Here is a 22,982-nt window from a genome sequence, read left to right on the forward strand (position 1 = left end):
TCCGAATAATTCAAATGTGTTCAGTTTCCCTGAGTAAGAAGCATACTATTCACGGCTTTCAATCACTGAGCATCTGCGATGTGCCAGTCTCTTTGTTAAGCTCTCTGTGTGTCATTATCAATTGATGTCCTCTGGCTCCCACTGCACCCTTCCCGACAGCCTCCGTAATAAACACGGAAATTTCTTTATTTCTCCTTTAAAGTGAGCACATGTTAACCCGTGTCTGTAGAGGGCGCTGAGGAGGCACTGCAGGGGGAAGGGGCTTCCTGCAACTTCAGTGGGAGGGCTGAGAGGCAGCACGAGGCTGTGAGGACTTCCTGTGGAACCTGCCAGGGCTGGAAGGGCTGCCCAAGATCCCTCGGCAAATTGACAGCCCCTGCTTGATCCATGACCTGTTCACAGACCTCTTGACACAGGACACAAAGCCCCAGCCTGGCCCTGGTGCAGCCACTTCTGTGGCCAGGGGTCCCTCTGTGACCCCGGCCATGGAGCCTGCTCCTCTCCAGGCCCTTTGTCTCTTGTTGAGCCCAGGGCTTCGGTGGCCCAGCTCACCTTCTCCAGTGAGATGGAAACCAGTTTCAAGTTTGTCCTTCGAGGGTCACCTGTCAGCAGTAAGTACACTATTTCTTTATTATAGTTAATATTTTTTTTTTTCTTTTTTAGGGCCACACCTGTGGCATAGGGAAGTTCCGGCCTAGGGGTTGAATCAGACCTGCAGCTGCCGGGTGACACCACAGCCACAGCCAGAGCAACGGGGGATTCTAGCTGTGTCTGTGACCTACACCACAGCTCACGGTAACACTGTTTCCTTAACCCACTAATGGGGGCCAGGGATTGAACCTACATCCTCATGGATACTAATCGGATTTGTAACCCACTGAGGCATGATGGGAACTCCTATAGTTAGCAGTTTTGGTGCTAAAGTTTCTCTGTTTAATTTACGGTGTGGTTTCTCTTTCTTGACTGAACCCACCTGCATGCCTCCTATAGGCATCATCTCAGTGGAACTCTCCGCACAACTCTAGTCCCTGTGATGCAGACTCCCCATTTTCCGACTAGTTCTCTGCTTCTTTTCACAGTTTTAAGAAGCCATAATGATCTGTTTATCACTACTTCAGGTCACTTGGTAACCCAGAGTTTGGACTGAACTTGTGACAAGTGGCAGCTGCCACACGGTTAATGAGATGCATAAACAGGTGAAGTGAGATGTGGGCAGGAGACCTTTGAGACTGTCAGGCTCTGAAGGGTTCTGCTAAACCACAGCACATGCCTATCAGCCTTTGCCTAAACCAAGAAAACAGGAGAGCAGGAGCAGAAGCTGAAACTCAAGGAAATCTTGTGAATGAGTATATTCTGTGTCCCGAAGAACCACAGGGGTCCTGTGGCTACTCCGGCACCAGCATTGGTTCCCTCCCCTCGCACTCTGCTCTTACCTCCCCTCTGGGCATCACCCCCACTCTGCCTCCTGCTCCACTCTGACCCTTCTATTCCCAATTCATCTTTCCTCATGGAGATGCTCAGTGGCCCCTCTGTTCTTCAGGATGCCTGGCAGGCTTTGGATCATGCCTTTGGCTTTGGCTTCACCCCCAGGGCTTACCCGGACTGCTAGCTGCCTTGAGTTCATGCTGACACCTGCACCCTGCAGACAGACATGGCTATTTCTTCCCCAGTCCCCTTCCTAGTTCTGGCCCCTCCAGGTCTGCTCAGGGCATGGCCTCTGCTGACTCCCTGTGACGTCACCTTTGTGATTAAAGATTTGCTGTTTCCCAGACTCACAAACATGGAAAGCAGACTTGTGGTTGCCAAGGGGGAGGGGGAAGAAGATGCAAACTGCTACATTTAGAATGGATAAGCAACGAGATGCTGCTGTGTAGCACAGGGAACTATATCCAATCTCCTAGATAGATGGAAGAAAATATGAGAAAAAGAATGTATGTATACATACATATATATAGATCTACATGTGTGTGTGTGTGACTGGGTCACTTTGCTGTACAGCAGAAATTGGCACAACAATGTAAATCAATTATACTTTAATAAGAAATTAATCTTTAACATGTTAAAAAAAAAAAAAGACTGCTATTTCCCCACAGAGAAGTTGGCAATGAACCATTGCCTGTGAACACTTCCTATGTTGCTATATCTTGTTCATGTTCATGATCATAAGCACTCAGGGTGCATTTAAAACAAAGACCCCTTCAGAGTTCCTGTCGTGGCTCAGTGGTTAACAAATCCGACTAGGAACCACAGGTTGAGGGTTCGATCCCCGGCCTTGTTTGTGGTTTGGGGATCCAGCGTTGCCCTGAGTTGTGATGTAGGTCGCAGACACAGCTTGGATCTGGCATTGCTGTGGCTGTGGTATAGGCCGGCGGCTACAGCTCCGATTGGACCCCTGGCCTGGGAACCTCCATATGCCACCGAAGCGGCCCTAGAAAAGGCAAAAATAAATAAATAAATAAATAAATAATAAAAAAATAAAACAAAGACCCCTTCATTTCATTTGCTCTCTTTAGTGATGGAAGCAGAACCAGCGAGCCTATGAGCATCAATGATCTACCTATCTATGTACCTATTTTCTATCGCCTACCTATCTATCTATGTATCTATTATCTATCTTTCTATCTATCCATCTATCTATCCATCCATCAAACTACCTACCTATCTACCTATACCTACCTGGCGTCTTTCATCTACCTCTCCATCTGTGGTAGTGGGAAGCCTCAATCTCCAACTGCAGTGGGTGAAACAGCAATCTTCTGCTGCACCTTGATTTTCATGTGCTGCTGCCATCCACCAAGGACCTGGGTGGCAGGGACACTAAGGCAGGTCCACTCCTGGAAGGTGTGGGACTCCTCTGATGGGGTCCTGAACCTGAGGACTCCTGATGGGCTTGATAAACCGTCTTAGAAAGGCACCCAAGTTTCCCTCCATCCTACTCCTTCCCCTGGGGTCACTGCTCCCCCTTCTCCCTCAACTCCCTCTCCATTTTCTCTCACAAGAGTGTCCCCTATAAATGTCTCACATATCTAATGCCCTCTGTGCATCTGATCCATGGACGACCCGGACAAATCTATCCGCCTGATTGTGTATCAGTCGTATTTTCCAAAACTGTTATTATACTGGTCTATTTTGTTTAAGCAAAGTGAAGCCATGCTCCAAGAAAACCTTGGCCAAGTGTTTGAAAGAAAATTGTGACTGATGGTTTCAAGACGAATCCAAAAGAAACTCAGGGGATACATCTCAACTCAGTGAGTTTGTTGAGCTCAATGTCACCTTCTGCCTGACCTTGGAGCACTCACAAATGGATCTTAGAAGCCTTGGGTGCTGTACCTTTGGAGTTGTGCTCAAGTTCCAGGGAGTGGGACTAAGATGAGCCAGATGCCACACAAAACCCCCAAAGGGCAGGTGTGGATGAGTTTAATTAGGACCTGGGAATTTATTTGACTCTCAAGCCCAGAGGAAACTCAGGGAATATGATTGAGACTCCAAGATTTGCATGTTGTCACCACAAACAAAAAGTTTTGCATAGATCTCTAGATTATAAGTAACCACTCTGTCTCGGAAAGTCCCTGTCCACCAGGAAGAGCCCCTGGCAGTTTCAGAGGCTAAAGTGGTACATCAAATTAAGACTACATCTATAGACACGATCCATTGGCTACATGAAAAAACAATTCTTATTTTTCAAATGACATGGCTTTGGATGTCATTACAGTTGTGAAAGATTTTCTTTGGATTTATTTCAAATCACAACCATCATGTGTGTGCCTTTTTTACAGACTGGAAAGGAAAACTCAGCCAATGCTAAACCTCAAATATGCCCATGCCACTAATAGAAAACAAGATAGATTCACCCTCTTCACTGACTGTGGGATATTACATATACAGTGTTGTTAATATATATTATTATATTATTATAATTATAATTATATTATTATATATTATACATCTGTGTATATATATACACACACAGTATATGTTAATATATATTATTATATAATTAATATCTATTATTAGATAGTATACATTATATTATTAATTATATAATAATATATATTAACATATATTATGTATTATAATATATATCTATTATTAGATAGTATATATTATGTGTATATATATATATAGTATATAGTATATACATATAGTCCTTTCCCCCAGTATCTGGTTCCTAAAAACCTTGTTATTTCCTAAGTGATAAGGATGAGAGGAGCATCTTTGCTCATTTGTAAGGAACCCTTTTCAACCACACTTGAGTTCACGCTAATTAGAAGTTGCCTGGGTCCCAGGTAGCTTCTGGAGGTGGAATGGTTACCAAAGGAACCAACTATGGGATTAAAGGGCTGTAACTTTCATTCCCACTCTCGAACCTCAGGGGAGGGGAAAAGGGCTAGAGATTGATTTCAATAACCAATGGCCAAGAATTTAATCAGTCCTGCCAACAGGGTTCAGAACGCTTCCAGTTTGTTGCTGGGAGGGTAGAACACCTGAAGAAGGCACAGAAGTGCTGCACATTTCCCCACACACCTTGCCCTAGGCATCCCCTTCATTTGGCTGTTCCTGAGTTGCATCCTTTCCTATGAGCTGGGTAGAAAACGGAACTGCTTTCCTGAAGAGAAAAAGCAGTCTGTGAGTCATCCTAGCAAATGATCAAACCCGAGGAGGGGTTTGCGGGAAATCCCAACTTTACAGCCAGCCAGTCAGAAGTATGGGAGGCCCAGTCTTGCAATAGGTGTGTGCAGTGTAGGCAGTCTGTGGGACTGAGCCCTTAATTCCTGGGCAGGGGTGGGGGGTTGTGCTAATTCCGGGGAGTTAGAATCGGAATGGAATTAAATCATAGAACATCAAGTTGGTAACTGGAGAGATCTAGATGGTATGGGGAAAAACACCCACTCTTTTGGTGTCAGAAGTGATTAAAAAACAAACAAACAAACAAAAAAACACCACAACAGTTCAGAGAAGTCTCAGGAAATGATCCTTTTCTGTTTCCCTTAACAAGCTCACCAACCTCCCAAGATCACGGTACCTGTAACCCTTTATGGGTCCACTGTAAAAGTTTTCAAAGCCTTTCAACACACAGAATAATGACAAAAGACAGCAGCCCACCAACCAGGGCTCAGCAGAGGTGGAGATTTCAAATGCACTGGTATTTTTTCTTTATCAATTTTATTGAGGAACGGTTCATATAAGATGTAATGATTTCTGTAAGATAATTCAATGAATGAATTCTGGCCATTGCATATACCCATAAAATACACCAATAAAATAATCTAGAACAATTCTACAAACCCAGAAACTCTCTTCATTTCTTTTTTAAAGTCCATCCTCCCTCTAACCCTGACACCAGGAAAACACTCTTTCATTGTTGTCACCACAGATTAATTTTTATTTTATACAAATTGAATGATAAAGTGTGGCTCTTGCATCTGGCTTCCTTTTTTTTTTTTTTTTTTTTTTTGCCTTTCTATGGCTGCACCTGAGGCATATGGAGGTTCCAAGGCTAGAGGTCGAGCTGGAGCTGGAGCTGCCAGCCTACATCACAGCCACAGCAATGCAGGATCTGAGCCGAGTCTGTAACCTACACCACAGCTCATGGCAACACCAGATCCTTAACCCACTGAGCAAGGCCAGGGATCAAACCTGCATCCTCATGGATACTAGTTGGGTTGCTTACCCCTGAGCCACAATGAGAACTCCTGGCTTCTTTAATTTAGCTGTAGTCACAGGGATAGTGGTCCTTTTGATCTTTTGATCACTCTTTTTTTTCTCTTTTCTTTTTTTTTTGTGTGTGTGTATTTTTGTCTTTTTAGGTTGCACCCACGGCATATGGAGGTTCCCAGGCTAGGAGTTGAATTGGAGCTGTAGCTGCTGACCTACACGACAGCCACAGCAACACAGGATCCAAGCCACATCTGTGACCTATACCATGGCTCATGGCTAAGCCGGATCCTTAACTCTGAGCAAGGCTAGGGATCGAACTAGTTGGGCTCATTAACACTGAGGCATGACAGAAAATCCTAACCACTCCTTTTGATTACTGAGTAGTATTCCACTATACAACTAAAGCACAATCTGTCCTTCCATTCAGCTGTTCCAGGACATTTGTTCTTTGCTTCCACCCACCGCCCGGGCTTTGCTCTTGGAACATTGCTATTAAGTACACTCCTGTACAAGCCTTTTGCACAGACTGTGTTTTCATTTCTCTTGGATATGTAGCAGTGGAACAGCAGGGCAGCACAGTAGATACAAGTTACAAATGTAAGAAACTACTGTCTTAGTCTATACAGGCTGCTATGACCAAATACCATAGACTAGGTGGCTTATAAACAACAAAATCTTATCTCTCATGATTCTGATGGCTGGTTATGTCCAAAATCAAGGGACTGGCAGACTCAGAGTTGAGTGAGAGCCCATTTCTTAGCTGTGTTCTCATGAGGTGAAAGCAGCGAGGGAGCTCTCTGGGGTCTCCTTTATGAGGGCGCTAGTTGCATTCATGAGGGCTCCACCCTCACGATCTAATCATCACCCAAAGGCAGCACCGCTATATACCAGCACACTGGGGAGTAGATTTCACCATATGAATGGCAAGGGGGCACAGACTTCAGTCAACAGCAACCAGCAAACTGTTTTCCAAAGTGACTGAATCATCTTCCATTTCTGCCAGAACTGTATGCGATTTCCAGTTGTTCCACATTCTGTCAACTCCAGCTACTCCAATGGGCATGCATAGTAGTATTTCATCCATGGTTTTAACTGACATGTCCCTGGTTACTAAAAATGTTGAGCATATTTTTCAAGCTTATTAACCACTTATATATCATCCTTCCGCCCCCCCCACCCCCTTTTATGGCTACACTTGCAGCATATGGAAGTTCCTGGGCCAAGGGTGCAATCTGAGCTCCAGCTGCCTGCCTACACCACAGCCATAGCAACACCACATATGAGCTGCATCTACAGCCTATGCTGCAGCTTGAGGCTTTGCTGGATCCTTAGCCCAATGATTGAACCTGCAACCTCACAGAAACATTGGGTCCTTAACCTGGTGAGCCACAACAGAAACTCTCTCTATATACATATGCCATCTTTTATGATAGATCTGTTTATATATTTTATTCTTTTTTGAATTTTGTTTTTGATTTATAGGGTTTTTTTTGATGTGCTGGATGTCTTTTATACATGCATGTTGAATACTTTCACCCCATCTGTGGCTTGCTTTTGGTTTACTTTACAGCATGTTTTGAAAAGCAATTTTTTTCCTTTCAATAAGAACCAATTTACCACTTTTTTCCTTTTGTTGTGCATGCTTTTTTCTGTCCTTTGCCTACTCTAACATCATAAAGATTTGTCTCCTGTGTTTTCTTCCAGGAGATTTATATTCTTAGCTTTTACATATAGTCTATAAAACATTTTGTGGTAATTTTTGAATTTGGTTTGAGGTAAGGGGTAATTTGCATATTTTCCCACAAGGAAATCCATTTATTTCAGCTCCATTGAACTGCCTTGGTTCTTTTGCCAAAAATTGACTGACCAAATCTGTTTCAGACTCTATTCTGTTCCACAATATCATATCTATTTCTAATCAATATTGTAATTTTTGTTTCTTTTTTTTTTATGGCCACACCCACAGCATATGGAAGTTCCCAGGGCAGGGACTGAATCTGAGCCACAGCTGTGACCTACAGTGCAACGCCTGATCTTTTAACCTACTGCACCAGGCTAGGGATTGAACCCTCGCCTCCATAGGATTCTTAACCCACTGCACCATGGCAGGAACTTCAAGTAATTTTGCTTCTTTACTGTAATTACTGTGATCTTAAAGCAAGTCTTCAAATGTCTTCTATCCTTGAGCTTTAAAAAAAATTGCCTTATGTATTCTATGTTATCTCCAACCAGATTTTGGGATCAGATTGTCGATGTGATTTCTACCAAAAAAAAAAAAAAAAAGATCTCCTGAGATTTTGGGAATTTACTGAATCTACAGATAGATCGATTGGGAGAAAAACTGACCTCTTAACAAAATTGAGTCTTCTGTTAACAAACATGATATTATTTAGGTCTTTTAATTCCTGTCAGCAATGTTCCATAATATTTGGTGAAATGGTCTTGCACAACACACAACTTTGTTGATCTTTTTTCTAAGTACTTTTTTTTTTGCACTTATGGCATGCAGAAATTCCCAGGCCAGGTATCAAACCCATACCAGAGCAGTAATCAGAGCCACAGCAGTGACACACTAGGTCCTTAACCCCCTTAGCCAACAGGGAACTCCCTAAGTACTTTTGTTTTGACAGTACTTATAAATGGAATTTTAACATTTCCTTTTGCCACTAGTATTGAAAGGTGTTTGCCCCTAAAATATTAAAGTGCTATTGACTTTTGTATATTAACCTTATAGCCTACAACCTTGTTAACTTTACTTATTAATTCTAGTAGTTGTCTTATAGATTTTCTTAGGATTTTCTACAGTAACCATCATGTCATCCACAAATAGAGACATATATACTATTTCCTTGGTGATCTTAAATTTATGCTTTTTTCTGCTTGCCTAATAAATAGGAATGTTTAGAGCGATGTGTTGCCTTACTCCTGATCTTAGAGGGGTTTGATATTTAACCCTGAAATATGATGTTAGCTGTAGGTGTTTCATAAATACCCTTTATCAGGCTGAAGAAATTTCTTATGTTTCTTGCTAGGGATTTTTATCATAAATGGGTGTTGAATTTTATCAAATGGCTTTCTGCATCTATTGTCACAATCATTTATCCCCCTTATATGGAGAATTGCATTTACAGATTTTTCCCAATGTTAAAGAAACTTGTACTTCTGGGATATAACTTACATGGTCATGACTTATTGTCCTTTCATATATTGTTGAATTTTATTTGCTAATGTTTTAAGTATATTTTAGTCTATATTCATGATAAATATTGGTCTGTATTTTTTTTTTTTTTTTGGCTGTATATTTACCTGCTTTGGGTATCAGGGTAAAGCTGGCCTCAAATGTGAGTTGGAAAATGATCACTCCTATTTTTGAAAGGGTTTATGAAGAATAAGTGTTGATTCTTCCTTAAGATACAAATAAGGTGTCTTATCTCTTAGAATTTGTTGTTTTATTTGTCATTTATTAGGTTTACCATTGCTTTGCTTTTACTTTATATTTACCTTGCTCTACTTTTTCTAGTTTCTTCGGACAGAACCTATGCAATTGATTTTAGAACTTTAAACTCTTTACTATAGGCACTTAAAGCTATAAATTTTCCTCTAATACATTTTAATTGCACCCCATGAATTTTGATATGTTGTATTTTCATGATCTTTTGTTACATGTATTTTATAATATCCCTTGTAATTTCTTGTTTGAATCATGGATTATATAGGAGTGTGCTATTTAAATCACTGTATTGAGATATTCCTAGATATCTTGATGCAATTTATTTTTAATTCTGTTTTGGGCAGAGAACATACCCTGGTAGCAAGACTTGCACATTTATTGAGGCTTCTTTTATGGTCAAATATGTGGTCAGTTTTGGGGAACATGGTGTATGACATACTTGAAAGGAATGTATGATTTATAGTCAATGCACACAGTGTTTTATAAATACTAATTAGGATGGGGTGATTGATAGTGTTGAGTTCCTCAATGTCTTGCTAACATTTTGCCTATTTGTTCTATCATTTTCTAAAATAAAGGTATTAAAACTCCTGCTGGGATTGTGGAAATGTCATTTCCTTACTTTAAATTTGTCAATTGTTGCTTCAAGGCCCTATTATTGGATGCATACACACGTGTACATGTTAGGTGTTCTTGACGAACTGACTTTTTTTTTTGTTATTATGAAACATCCCTCTTTATCTTTGTAAATTTTCTACCTTTATGTCTATTTTAACTGACATTAATACAGCCACACCAACATTCTTATGCTGGGTCTACTATATGCCTGATAGAATGTTTTGCAGCCATTTACTTTCTAATTATCCACATCTTTGTAATTATGTTGTGTTTCCCACAAACAGCATATGTTTGAGTCTTGCTTATAATCAACTCTGATAATCTCTGCCTTTTAATTAGAGTGTTTAGTCTACTAAGATTTAATATCACTATTGTTATGGTTGGATTTAGAATTACCATTTTAGTACTTCTTTTCTCTTTTCCTCCTATTTTTTTGTTCCTTCCCTGCACTAATCTTAATTATTTGAATACTTTTTAGAATTCTATCTCGATTTCATTTTAGACCATACCACTTTGCATAATGTTCACTGGCACCCTTCATATTCTTTTTTTTTTTTTTTTTTAAATGAGAGTTGCAACGTTTATTTCAGGTTCTCTCTTTTTTTCTTGTTGTTGTTTTTTTTTTTTTTTTTTTTTTTTTGCCACACAGGCAGTATGTGGGAATTCCTGGGCCAGGGATTGAACCTACGCCGCACAGCAGCAACCAGAGCCACAGCGGTGAGAACGCAGGAGCCTCAACCCGCTAGGCCATCAGAGAACTCCCCACTCTTCATATTCTTAACTTTTTATAGGGCATTTTGGGTTAACATTACACCACTTCACATAAAATAAACTTACAACCATGTAGGTTCATTAAACATTCTGACTTTTAACTATTCTTAAGAACCAGGGTGGGAAAAAAAAAAAAAAAACCCTCTTTACAATGTTAAATCCCCTGGATTTCTTTGACACAATGGCTGAGAACTTAATAATAACTGATTGCATCCTTAGTGACCACCACTCCGTGAGACAAGACTGCAACAGTCCCCAGCATGCAAGACTAACATCTATGACAAAGCATCTGAGAAGTAGCCTTGGGTACTATAGGACTTTCAACCAGAGACCTCTCATTCAAGATCAGGAGTTGACAGACCCTTAAGAAGTGTGTAGCATAGACTGGGGACAATGACATAGCCTGAGATGAAAACCTCTGCATGGTTATGAACTGTAGCAACCAAATTTTCTGAGAAGTTTAGGGAGGATGGACGAGGTGTGGATGAATAGAGAAGCATAACGAAGCAGATTAAGACATGATGTGAGGAATTCCCATTGTGGTGCAGTGGAAATGAATCTGACTAGTAACCATGAGGTTGCAGGTTTGATCCCTGGCCTCGCCCAGTGGGTTAAGGATCTGGCATTGCCATTGGCTGTGGTGTAGGTCACAGACCTGGCTCAGCTCCTGCGTTGCTGTGGCTGTGGTGGAGACCAGCAGCTGTACCTCCTATTGAGCCCTTAGACTGGGAACCTCCATATGCCGAGGGTGTGGCCCTAAAAAGCCAAAAAAAGACATGATGTGAAACCATAAAGAAGGATGGGTTCTGAGCACCAAAAAAACCCTGTGAATAAAAACACAAAGGAGTAGGGGAAAGACGATTGAGTAGATCCTATGGAAGCTGACCAGAGTGGGAAGAGGTATACAAAGTTTCATTTAAAAAAAAAAAAAGCAACAGGGGCTGAGCAAGTGGTCCAGGTCATCCGTGGTGAGGCTCTGGAGTAAGACTATCATAGCTATTAGTGCTGACTCCCCAGTATTTCTCTTTCTTAAGGCACCTGGTAGGACTGCCCTTTCATCCTCGACCATGTGACTATGCCTGGCCAAGTCTTGCGCTTAAATGAATTTTGAGCAGAAGTGATACGTCTCTTATGGGGGGGGGGGGATTTGTTTGCTGAGGTGATGTTTTCTGTAAATTGTCTCCCCTTCCCTCTGGCAGAGATGGGCAGTGCCAACATGATGGCTGCTCTATAAGCCTAGATCCTGAGTCAGCCATTGTGAACAGAGGACCCTGTTGGCCAGTGAAAGACAAATAGTTTAAGTAAGAAATACACCTTTGCTGTTGTGGCCACTGAAGTTTGGAGGGATGTTTGTTACCAGAGCATAACCTGGTCCATCCTGACTGTAAGAGTAGATCTTAAATTGTTAAAACCAGCTTGGCTCTAGTTATAGCCTCTGTTGGACCCCTTGTAAAGCACTTCCTATACCTGGTTCCTGAGGGGTCTTTGATGGGCCAAAGACCCATACTGTGTCTCCTCAATATCTGTGTGTTGAAGTCTGAACCTTCAGTGCTGCAAAATGTTACTGGGTTTGGAGAAAGTGTCTTTAAAGAGGTAATGAAGTTAAAATGACATCATAAGGGTGGGACCCTAATCCAACAGGACTGGTATCTTTATAAGGAAAAGGGAGAGAGACCAGGAGTGGACAGAGGAAAGGCCATTGTGAGGACATGGTGAGAAGGTGGCTGCGAGGAAGAGAGGTCTCACCAAAAACCAGCCCTGCTGGCACCTTGATCTCAGAGTCCAGCCTCCAGAACGTGAGAAAACCCATTTCTGTTGTTTACACCCCCAAGTCTATGGTATTTTGTTAAGGCAGCCCTAGTGGATTAATATAAGACCTATGTCTTCCTGGATGCCTTGTGACTCAAGTTAACCCTTATTACTTGAGCTTGCCATAAATCCAGTTCCTTAAAAAGAAAAAGCCAAACTAATTTACTGACTCTACACATGTACAAAAAGCACTGAAAGTTTGAAGTCACAACACAGTTCAGTAAAAATGATCTTTGCCAGAAAGTCACGGAGAATATCACCAAAAACCTGTGGTCATCATTCTTACACAGAAATTAAGTAACAACGGATCCCGTTACTTTTCCATTTTGTGTGAAAGGGCCCTGGCTCATCAAGCTCTGTCATAGGGCAGTTCCTTGTCAACCACTTGCTTTGACTATTAAAGGAAACCAACTAAGAAAACCAGCAATTACCTGGCAGTCACCCCAGAGTGATGTAAAAGATGGAAGGGAGGAAGCTGTCACCATACTCCTAAAAGAAAGGAAAAAAGACCTGCAGCTTGGGACAGGAGATTAAATATGGAGCCCCCACCTCTCTTAGGGTTGACATCCCTGATCATTAGTTGCTTATAACCTCAGGGAAGAGAGGCCAGGAAGATGATCTAAACAGATAGATATCAGAACATTTAACAAAGAGGAGTTCCCGCCATGGCTCAGCGGTAATGAACCCAACTAGTCTCCATGAGGATTCAGGTTCGATCCTTGGCCTTGCTCAGTGGGTTAAGGATCTGGTGTTGCCGTGAGCTGTGGTGTAGGCTGGCAAGTGCAGCTCTGATTTGACCCCTGGCCTGGGAATTTCCCTCTGCAGTGGTTGCGGCCCTAAAAAAAGACCAAAAAAAAAAAAAAAAGAAAAAAGAAAAGAAAATTCAATACAGAGAAGTGTAAGTGGCAGGATTTTATTGATTTAGGGCATAGCAAAGATGTTTTCCTTCAGGAACTTTCCCATTTGAAGTTTGAAAAGTCTCAGCTTGAAGAACGGTAGGGTGGAGGACAGACCATATTTCATAGCTGCTATTGCTACCTACCTACCAAATATGTATCTATGTCCAGTTTTCCCCCAGGCTCTAGACTCCTATTTCTAAAATGATGGAAACATTCTTTTCCATCGTTTTAGGTCTGCAGGTCTGTAGGTATCACAAAGTTGGCAGTTCAGAAGTAATACTAATCACCACCATCAACACCTGTGGTCACCCACGGTCTTTCAAGGAACTGTCCCAGTCTGGCCCCTCTGTCTATGTGCGCCCCCCACACCATCCCGGAGCAAATGCCCAAAGGACTAATTTTTACCACCTGGCGTTAGTACACCTACATGCCAGGAAAAGTCATTTACAGGCTATTTAACCTCCAAACTTTTTAAACTATAAAAGCAAACATCAGTTGTGACCAGGAAATTTCAATTCACTGAAGATGTGCTCGGTGATTTGCTGCTTCTGAGAAGGTCAATCTAATGACCTTAGAATGGAAAGAGTGGTTGCTGACAGGAAGTACTGCTCAGTAAGTTGTTTTTTTTTTTTTTTTTCATGAATGAAGAATGAATAAATGAATGATTCAAACTCAGGGAAACTCTGGCTCAAACAAACAGGACTAAACGTAACCTTAAAATAAAGCAGTTGGGGGACTTCGTGTTGTGGCTCAGCAGTAATGAATCTGACTAGGATCCATGAGGATGTGGGTTCCATCCCTGGCCTGGATCAGTGGGTCGAGGATCTGGCATTGCCATGAACTGTGGTGTAGGTTGCAGACGCAGCTCAGATCCCGAGTGGCTCTGGCTGTGGCATAGACCGGCAGCTGTAGCTCCGATTAGACCCCTAGCCTGGGAATTCCATGTGCCGTGGATGCAGGCCTAAAAAATGAAATAAAATAAAGCAACTGGATTTCACGATCTCTCCATTTTCTCCTCTGCTGTGGGTCTAATACTGAAGACCAAAGCTGATCCTTGGAGAGAAGGAGGGAATGACACAAAATCATAGCCTGGAGCCAGAACAATGGCTCTGTCTCTGACCGATTACGTGGATGGGGTGGCTTGCACAGCTGGTTCTGCTGGATACTGTTCATTTTACATAATCATTGGGAAACTAGCTGTCAACCAGCTCTTCCAAACAGGCAGCTCTTGGGGTTTCTCACATGAGCCTGAGCATATTTTTTCCACCCCAAAGCCCAACACACCTGGCATTGCAGACATGCTCTTTAGGCTGGGGTGGGGGTTCTTGAAAACCAGTGAACTAGGAAACTCTCCTGGCTGTCTGGAGTCTAAGGCTTCTCTCCCAAAACAGTGATTTCTGTTAATGTAGCATGTAATCTCCTAGGAAATCTCTATGGCTTGCAAGGGCTATAAGGAAATATACCGGAATAATCAGGTCCACGTTTGCAGAGTGAGAGGAATTTACAAAGGAAAAGACACGAGTCAGATGCTCATAGCTTGCAGGTCCTCTAGGTCAAGGACTACACTTGCTTGCTTCTGCATGGCCGGCACTTCGCCCAGTTAGGGCGCAGTGCATAGTTGCTACTGCTTTGAAGGACCTATGCTTTGTTACCCTCATTCTGATTATTTCCTAAAAACTTAAAAAGAGGAGTTCCCGTCGTGGCGCAGTGGTTAACGAATCCGACTAGGAACCATGAGGTTGTGGGTTCAATCCCTGGTCTTGCTCAGTGGGTTAACGATCCGGCGTTGCCGTGAGCTGTGGTGTAGGTGGCAGATGCGGCTCGGATACTGCGTTGCTGTGGCTCTGGCGTAGGCCAGCAGCTACAGCTCCGATTCAACACCTAGCCTGGGAACCTCCATATGCCGCAGGAGCGGCCCAAGAAATGGCAAAAAGACAAAAAAAAAAAAAAAAAAAAAAAAAACTTAAAAAGACTTTGCTGTTCTCCCTTAAGTGTGTCTTTTCCAAAAATCGTGTCCACAGCTGGTCAACGCTGCCTCCTGGAAAGGAAGGACAGCTTGAGCACCAACGAGGATTCCTTTTACTTCTACTTCTGAACTGGGGTGAGTTCTAACCACCCATCAGTGGCTCAGGGCACGGGGGTGGGTGGAAAACCACCCGGACCACTCAGCCTCAATTATCCTGTCTCTTCAACCAGAAGAAGATGAAGCCAGCCAGTGTTTCTGATGTACCTTGAGGAACGATGAGGCCATACGGTGGAAGTGTCCCTCTTTGCCCCTGCTCTGCCCCAGCCCGTCTCTGCATCATTAACACAGGCCAGAGGAACAGATGCTCCAGGATGCTAGTTAATGCTGGTTAATTGGAGCCTACAGCTGAGATCTCAGACACACTGAGGTGAAGGTATCTCCCAGTTGGGGAAGTTTAGGGGTCCGAGTTGCCTCCTCTTTGGTGAACCTTTGACCCCTCCAACATTCCTGTTTGCTGGGACTGACCCTGGGCTGCTCTCTGCCCCTCATTTCTCCCACCTCCCCCTACTCCCCAACCTGGCCAAGTGCCATCCCAAGCTATCATGTGTGTTGCATCACACACACACACTCCGAGGCCCCCAACGGCCAGGATCATACCTCAGCATCAATGGCAGTGTGGGCTGAGGAGAAGTTCACCAGGCAGACCCCCAGGGGCCTTGATGGGAGTCAGGTCTGAAGGAAAATGCCGAGTCCCAGGCTGGGTGGGCACCAGACACCTGTTCTGATGTCAGGGGTCAGAAGCCGACTGGAGGGCTGCCTCTTGGTTCAGGGGCACCTGCTGAGTCCCTGCAGGGGCTGGCATTCACGCCCCATGCACCTGAAGCCACCCAAACGAGGCCCATGTCTGTGTCTGTCTGAGGTTAAGGCCTGATCCACATTCCAGGCCCACCGACGCCAACCAGATTCCCTTTCCTGGATGGAAGCTTCTCCGGGAAGGACAACAGGACATTCATTCCTCACCTACTGGGTGCCTAGTGTCCTCAAAAGCACCCATTAAATTTTTTTTTTTTTTTTTTTTTTTTGCTTTTTAGGGCCACACCCAAAGCATATAGAAGTTACCAGGCTAGGGTCGAATCAGAGCTACAGCTGCCAGCCTATACCACAGCCACAGCAATGCAGGATTCTTAACTCCAGCAAGGCCAGGGATTGAACCTGAATCTTCATGGCTACTAGTTAGGTTTGTAACCCGCTGAGTCACAATGGAAACTCCGTCGTTCCCACTTTACACCTGAGGAAACTGAGGCACAAAAGGGGTGAGTCACACAACTTGTCGGGGTTCCTGGCCCCTTTTACAAAAAACTGATCGCCCTATGCTCTTGGCCGCAGGAAACCATCTACACGCAAAGGCCTTCTGCAGCTTCTCTCCTATCCTAGGAATTCGTATAAAAATGAAAGTAAATAAGGAGCTAAAAAGAAAGAAAACATTGCCCACCACTCCTCCTAGAAGGGTCTGTTCCGGGTCTGTGCACAGCCCTTCTCTCAGAAAAGCTGAAACTGTCACTTAGGGTGTGAGCATCACTCTGGAGCTTAGAACAGACTTCTATTAATAACAGTCTGGAAGTTCCTGTCGTGGCCCAGTAGAAACGAATCCGACTAGGAACCATGAGGGTGTGGGTTGGATCCCTGGCCTTGCTCAGTGGGTTAAGGATTGGGCGTTGCCGTGAGCTGCGATGTAGGTCGCAGATGCAGGTCGCAGATGTGGCTCAGATCCTGCGTTGCTGTGGCTGTGGTGTGGACTGGCAGTTGTGGCTCTGATTCGGCTCCTAGCCTGGGAACTTCCATATGCTGCATGTGTGGCCCTAAAAAGCAAAGAAAGTAAAAAATAAATAATAATAAAAAAATAGGAGTTCCCGTCGTGGCGCAGTGGTTAACGAATCCGACTAGGAACCATGAGGTTGTGGGTTCAATCCCTGCCCTTGCTCAGTGGGTTGATGATCCGGCGTTGCCGATAGCTGTGGTGTAGGTTGCAGACGCAGCTCGGATCCCGCGTTGCTGTGGCTCTGGTGTTGGCCAGTGGCTACAGCTCTGATTCGACCCCTAGCCTGGGAACCTCCATATGCCGCGGGAGCGGCCCAAAGAAATAGCAAAAAGACAAAAAAAAAAATAACAGGCTGACTCTGACACCAGCTCTGACGTGCGTGTTTTTTCTCACACCAGCAAGCAATGAACTCAATTCTGACACCATCTACTTGGAGACAGAGTCAGATGCCATGGGTGAAGGGCTCAGCCCCACGAGGCAGCCTCCTCGCCCCACTTCTGATGTCCTCTCAAGCCCGGGTTGTCATCTGTGCTTCTGTCCCACCAGCTGGAGATCAGAGGTTCCAACCACTCCCTCCTTGGCCTCCACTCATATGCTAGAGCAGCTCACAAAACAAAGAGAAACATTTTACTCACTAGAGGACTTTGCTATCAAAGGAACAGCCAGATGGGAGGGGAGGATGTGGGGAAGTAGAGGGGAGGGGTGCAGAGCTCCCAGGCCCTCTCCCGGGGCACCACCCTCCAGAATCTCACCAACCTGCAAGTTCTCCAAACCTGATCCTCGGGCTTTTTTTGGAGGCTTCATTACATAGGCCAGAGTGATTAAATCATTGGCCACAGTTGACTGAATTCAATTTCCAGCTCCTTTCCCTTTCCTGGATGTGGGATGGGGGTAAGGTAGGGAGACTGAAAGCCCTAACCCCCTAATCACAAGGCTGATCCCACCAAGGGCCAGCAGCCCCATTCCTAAGGGTTTTCCAAAGTTCACCTCATTAACATGACAAAGGTAGATTTAGTGCTCCCTGCACTTAGGAAATTCCAAGGGTTTTTATGAGCTCTGTGCCCTGAACAGAGACAAAGACCAAATATATATGTCTTCTTATAAGTCATAATATAACAAACACTCTGTACTTATTCTGTGCCAGGCACTGTTTGAAATGCATAGATGTCTCAACTCATTTTTAACCTTCCTACATTCTTTCACAGGAGTTCCTGTTGTGGCTCGGTGGGTTAAGAAATCTACCAGTATCCATGAAGATGTGGGTTCGATCCCTGGCCCTGCTCAGTGGGTTAAGGATCTGGCATTGAACTGTGGTTTAAATTACAGACGCAGCTTGGATCCAGCACTGCTGTGGCTGTGGCAAAGGCTGGTAGCTACAGCTCCCATTCAACACCTAGCCTCGGAACTTCCATATGCTGCTGGTGAGGTCCTAGAAAAAAAAAGAAAAAATCATTCCCAGATTAGAGGCAGCTTCCTGTGGCAAAGCCTTTCCTGGCCATCCTGAATTCACCTTGTTGTCCTCACAACCAGCGGGTCCCATGACTGTCCCCTCACCATTGAGTGATCGCCTGACAGGAAGAGGCACCCAGCTTATCTCCAAGCTCCCAGTGCCCAGAACAGTTCCTGACCCTGTGGACAGGAACTCCAGAAAGGTAGGACGCTAGGATCCCTCCTCTCCCCCATGCCTGTCCCTGATTGCATCCCACCTCCAGCCTTTTAGGCTCAGGGAACAATTCTGAAGTTCCATGGTGGCTGCAGGGCAGAGAGTGAGCACCCTGGTTTGCTCACAGCTTCCCTGACAAAGCTCAATTCAAATGGGGTGTCACTCTTGGGAGTCAGCGGAGGACTGTGGTCAGAGCACAGCCTTCTTCGTCCCCATCACTCCCTCTGTAAGCAGCCCCAGAGTCCCATACCCAGCATCCCCTGTGATGCTCAGGGCTACCTGCTGTGTCCTACCATGATGGCAGGAGGTGCCAGGAGAAGACTCCTGAGGGTCAACAGGCAGCTGGTTAGCAAAGACAGGCTGATAAAAGGATGGACAGAGGAGATGAGAAGAGGACAAAGGAATTCAAGAATAAGGGATCAGGGAATTAGGATCTAATGTCAGCAACAAGAATAGGAGTTCCTGTTGTGGTTCAGCGGTAACAAACCTGACTAGTGTACATGAGGACATGGGTTCAATACCTGGCCTCGCTCAGTGGGTTAAAAATCTGGCATTGTCGTGATCTGTGGTGTAGGTTGCAGATGCGGCTCAGATCTGGCGTTGCTGTGACTGTGGTGTAGGCCAGCAGCTGTAGCTCTGATTTGACCCCTAGCCTGGGAAACTCCATATGCCAGGGATGCAGCCCTAAAAAGTTAAAAAAAAAAAGTACCAGTGACCCCTTTCAGGGCCTGGATACAGTGTCTGTACCTCTCTTCCTACTGTTGGCCATGAGATTTAACAGGGGAGACTAGTCATTCTTTTTAAGCTATGTGGCTTTTATCTCTGCTCCCTCTGCCCACCATGAAGGAAGTTCTCATGATTAGAGTCACAACCTAGAATATTCTGCAAGAGGGAGAAATAAATGGACATGAAACTTGGAGGATCAGGTTCATGGCTCTTTCAGTGGTTCTGGAGCATTCCCCCTTAGTGAGAGGCAGCTCTTTGGGGATAAGTATCTGCAGAGTTGTCACACGCAACCCGCAAATCACAGGTCTCTCTCTCTGGATGACTCAGAGTTTCTGCTGAAAAATCCCGCTTGTGACGGCTGCCCTCCAGGGCTCCCTTCTCAATGAAAGGGTAAGTTCAAGGCCCTTCGCTCAAAATACAACCTCACTGCATTAAATACCAGTTGCTCTCAAACTGCTTTCTAAATCCAGCCCTGAGCTTCTCCAGTTTCATGTAGGGACACAGAAGTGCCCCAGCACACACTTAATATCACTGGGCTGTGGGTGACCACAGAGTGACCCAGAGTGACGTGTGGGCAACCTCCTCGGAGCCAAGGCTACAGAAGCTTTGCCGAGTGGAGGTCACAGCAGTGCCCTCCGCAGCTACTCTGGTCAGCCAGAAATTATAATTTTGTTTTGAAATGATCATTTAAAAAAAAAAAAAGTTCAAGTGGAAAAAATTAAACGTTGGGAAAGTCAAACAAATGTTGTTAGCAAAGAAACCCCAACCAGAAACCAAGATGTGATTGGCTGGAGATGTAAAATCTAGAGCTAATTCAGGTGGAAGTCAGAGTCTCAGGTTCAGGGGCAGCACAAGACAGACAGCAGAGCCAAATGCTTTCATTGGTAACTAATAAAGGTTATGTCTTGGCAAGAATGTTTGCAGATTGTATCATGGAAGAGTATGTCTGTCAACATTAAATGAGGAGGTATTTATTTATTTGGACATGCCCATGGCATCATGGCATGCAGAACTTCCCAGGCCAGGGATTGAACCTGAATCACAGCAATGACAATGCTGGATCTTTAACCTGCTGAGCCACCGGGGCACTCCAAGTGAGGTGGTATTTGGAAAGTCATTTCTAAATTTCTCTAAGGAGGAGTTCCCTATGTGGCTCAGTGGGTTAAGAACCCCACATGGTATCCGTGAGGATATGGGTTCGATCCATCCCTGGCCTCCCTCGGTGGGTTAAGGATCCGGCATTGCCACAAACTATGGTGTAGGTCCCAGATGCAGCCCCGATTTGACCCCTAGCCTGGGAACTTCCATATGCTGCAGGTGCAGCCCTAAAAAAAAAGAAGAGAAGAAGAAAGAAATAAAAATAGATAAATAAATTTCTCTAACAATTTATGGAGGGAGAATTGAATAATTACCTGAATGTTATCACAGATAAGTGCCCTCGGGGGGATTACTGTCATCTTCCTGACAGTTATGGTGGGCACTTAACCCCAAGAAACTGGAGACGCATAATGAGATCCCCTCTGTGGATGGGGAGTGGAGACGTCACGGCTCAGAGGGGCCACCCTAGCAGACAGAGTCCATTCCCAGCTAAGGATACATCCTCCACTGCCACAACACCAAAAGCCTGAAAGCTATTTAATGAAAGAACGGGTGGACGGGTGGGGGAAAGGAGAGCTCAGAGACAAAACTAGCCTCGTCCTTGTTCCAGACACATCCTCATTTTAGATAGAGATGTAGTACAGGCAACACAACAGTGCTTCTCAAATGCTAGCCATTGTCTGCAGAGCTGGTTAAACCTGCAGATTCCCAGAGTGTGTGGTTCAGTAGTTCTGGGAGGGGTCTGGACATCTAAATGCTCATCGAGCCCACCCCGGATATTCCAAGGCACTGGGCTTGAGGGCCCCAGGTTGAGAAATGAGATATCTGAGCCCGGTCTGGAGCCCAGGCTCCCCTGCAACGTGCAAACACCTTGGCTTTTTGTGAAGCTCGCCCAGCAGGGAAGAAAGGGCAGGCTTGTTGAGTCTAGTGTCTTTGTTCAATGGTTTGAGACTCTCATTATGAATAAACTGACGTCTGACTTCAAGTATGGGCCTCCTTGGCTTGGTGAACCCACCCTGAAAGTCTTGGATTTTTTTTTTTTTTTTTTTTTTTTTTGTCTTTTTAGAGCCACACCTGCAGCATATGGAAGTTCCCAGGCTCCAATCTGAGCTGGAGCCAGGGGCCTACACCACAGCCACAGCAATGTGAGATCCAAGCCTTGTCTGTGACTTACACCACAGCTCACAGCAACACCAGATCCTTTAACCCTCTGAGCAAGGCCAAGGATGGAACCTGCGTCCTCCTGGAGGCTAGTCAGGTTCATTACTGCTGGGCCACAACAGGGACTCCCTTGGATTATTTTTCGTCCTATCTATTTTGTATAAATTTCTCACAATATAATAGCATATGCCAGGTGAGTTAAACAATTAACTGTAAAAGGAGGAAAATTTTTTTTTAAGGTTCGCATGTTCGTTGGTAGGGGACCACCTTGGAAAGAAAATATGAAATCCAGAGGCAATAAAACAGTACGTTAGCAGGTTCGACTACATGAACATTTAAAACTTTTATAGGGTAGAAGACACCAGATTAAAAAAAAATGTAACAGAATGGAAGAAGATCTTTGCTTTTTTATGTAGCATTCAAAAGTTTAAATTTTAAGGAGTTCCCATTGAGGCGCTGCAGAAACGAACCGGACTAGTAACCATGAGATTGTGGGTTCGATCCCTGACTTTGCTCAGTGGGTTAAGCCGATGTTGCCCTGAGCTGGGGTGCAGATCGCAGAGGTGGCTCGGATCTGGCGTTGCTGTGGCTGTGGCATAGGCTGGTAGCTGCAGCTCCTATTCGACCCCCTAGCCTAGGAATTTCCATATGCCGTGGGTGCGACCCTAAAGAGAAAAAAAAAAGAGTTTAAATTTTAGGTAACTTCATGAGTTTCTACAAATCAATTAAAAAAGAAGAAAAACAGCGAGTGGCCTCAAAGAGAAATGGATTGAGGCAATTTTTGCATACAATAATTCAGATATAAAAATTATTCACTGTTCATATGAAATTCAGATTTATCTGGTGTCATAAATGTGTGTGTGTGTGTATCTTTTAATGTCTGGCAACACTAAAAGGACATGAACTTACAATTTACAGCATAAGAAACACTAACGATCCACAGTCATTGAAAAGATGCTTAATACCATCATGCTAATTACAACAAACGTGTAGTCCTTTTTTGCTCATTAGATGGTCAAATATTGAGAAAGTAATGTCCCGCATTAACAGTGATACAGGGAAATATGCATAGTTGAATACTCTGTCTATGGAAATAAGCCCATAAAGATTTCCAGGAAATCTTGGCAACTGTGTATGTAACAACTAAAGTTAAGGTTCAATATTTTATTTGGTAAAACTGGGAGGGTCCCCAATGAGCCTCGCTGCAAGATCCCCCTGCAACCTAACCCCATGGTAAGATCTCCCATCAAACAGCCCTTCTTACCAAGGGACCAGGCACAACATTTGTATACCCCTGCGTATCGGGCACCAGGCCCTGCTAGCTTATGGAATTATTCAAAATA

General features: G+C 44.2%; 1 protein-coding gene across 1 annotated transcript in view; it reads right to left on the reverse strand.

Moving 5' to 3' along the window:
• Nucleotides 1-22,982, reverse strand: part of SLC9A4 (solute carrier family 9 member A4) — a 63,996-nt gene that overhangs the window by 33,087 nt on the left and 7,927 nt on the right. The gene's annotated exons all lie outside the window — the stretch shown is intronic.

The sequence above is a fragment of the Sus scrofa genome, chromosome 3 (genome assembly GCF_000003025.6).
Source record: "Sus scrofa isolate TJ Tabasco breed Duroc chromosome 3, Sscrofa11.1, whole genome shotgun sequence".
Classification (NCBI taxonomy): domain Eukaryota; kingdom Metazoa; phylum Chordata; class Mammalia; order Artiodactyla; family Suidae; genus Sus; species Sus scrofa.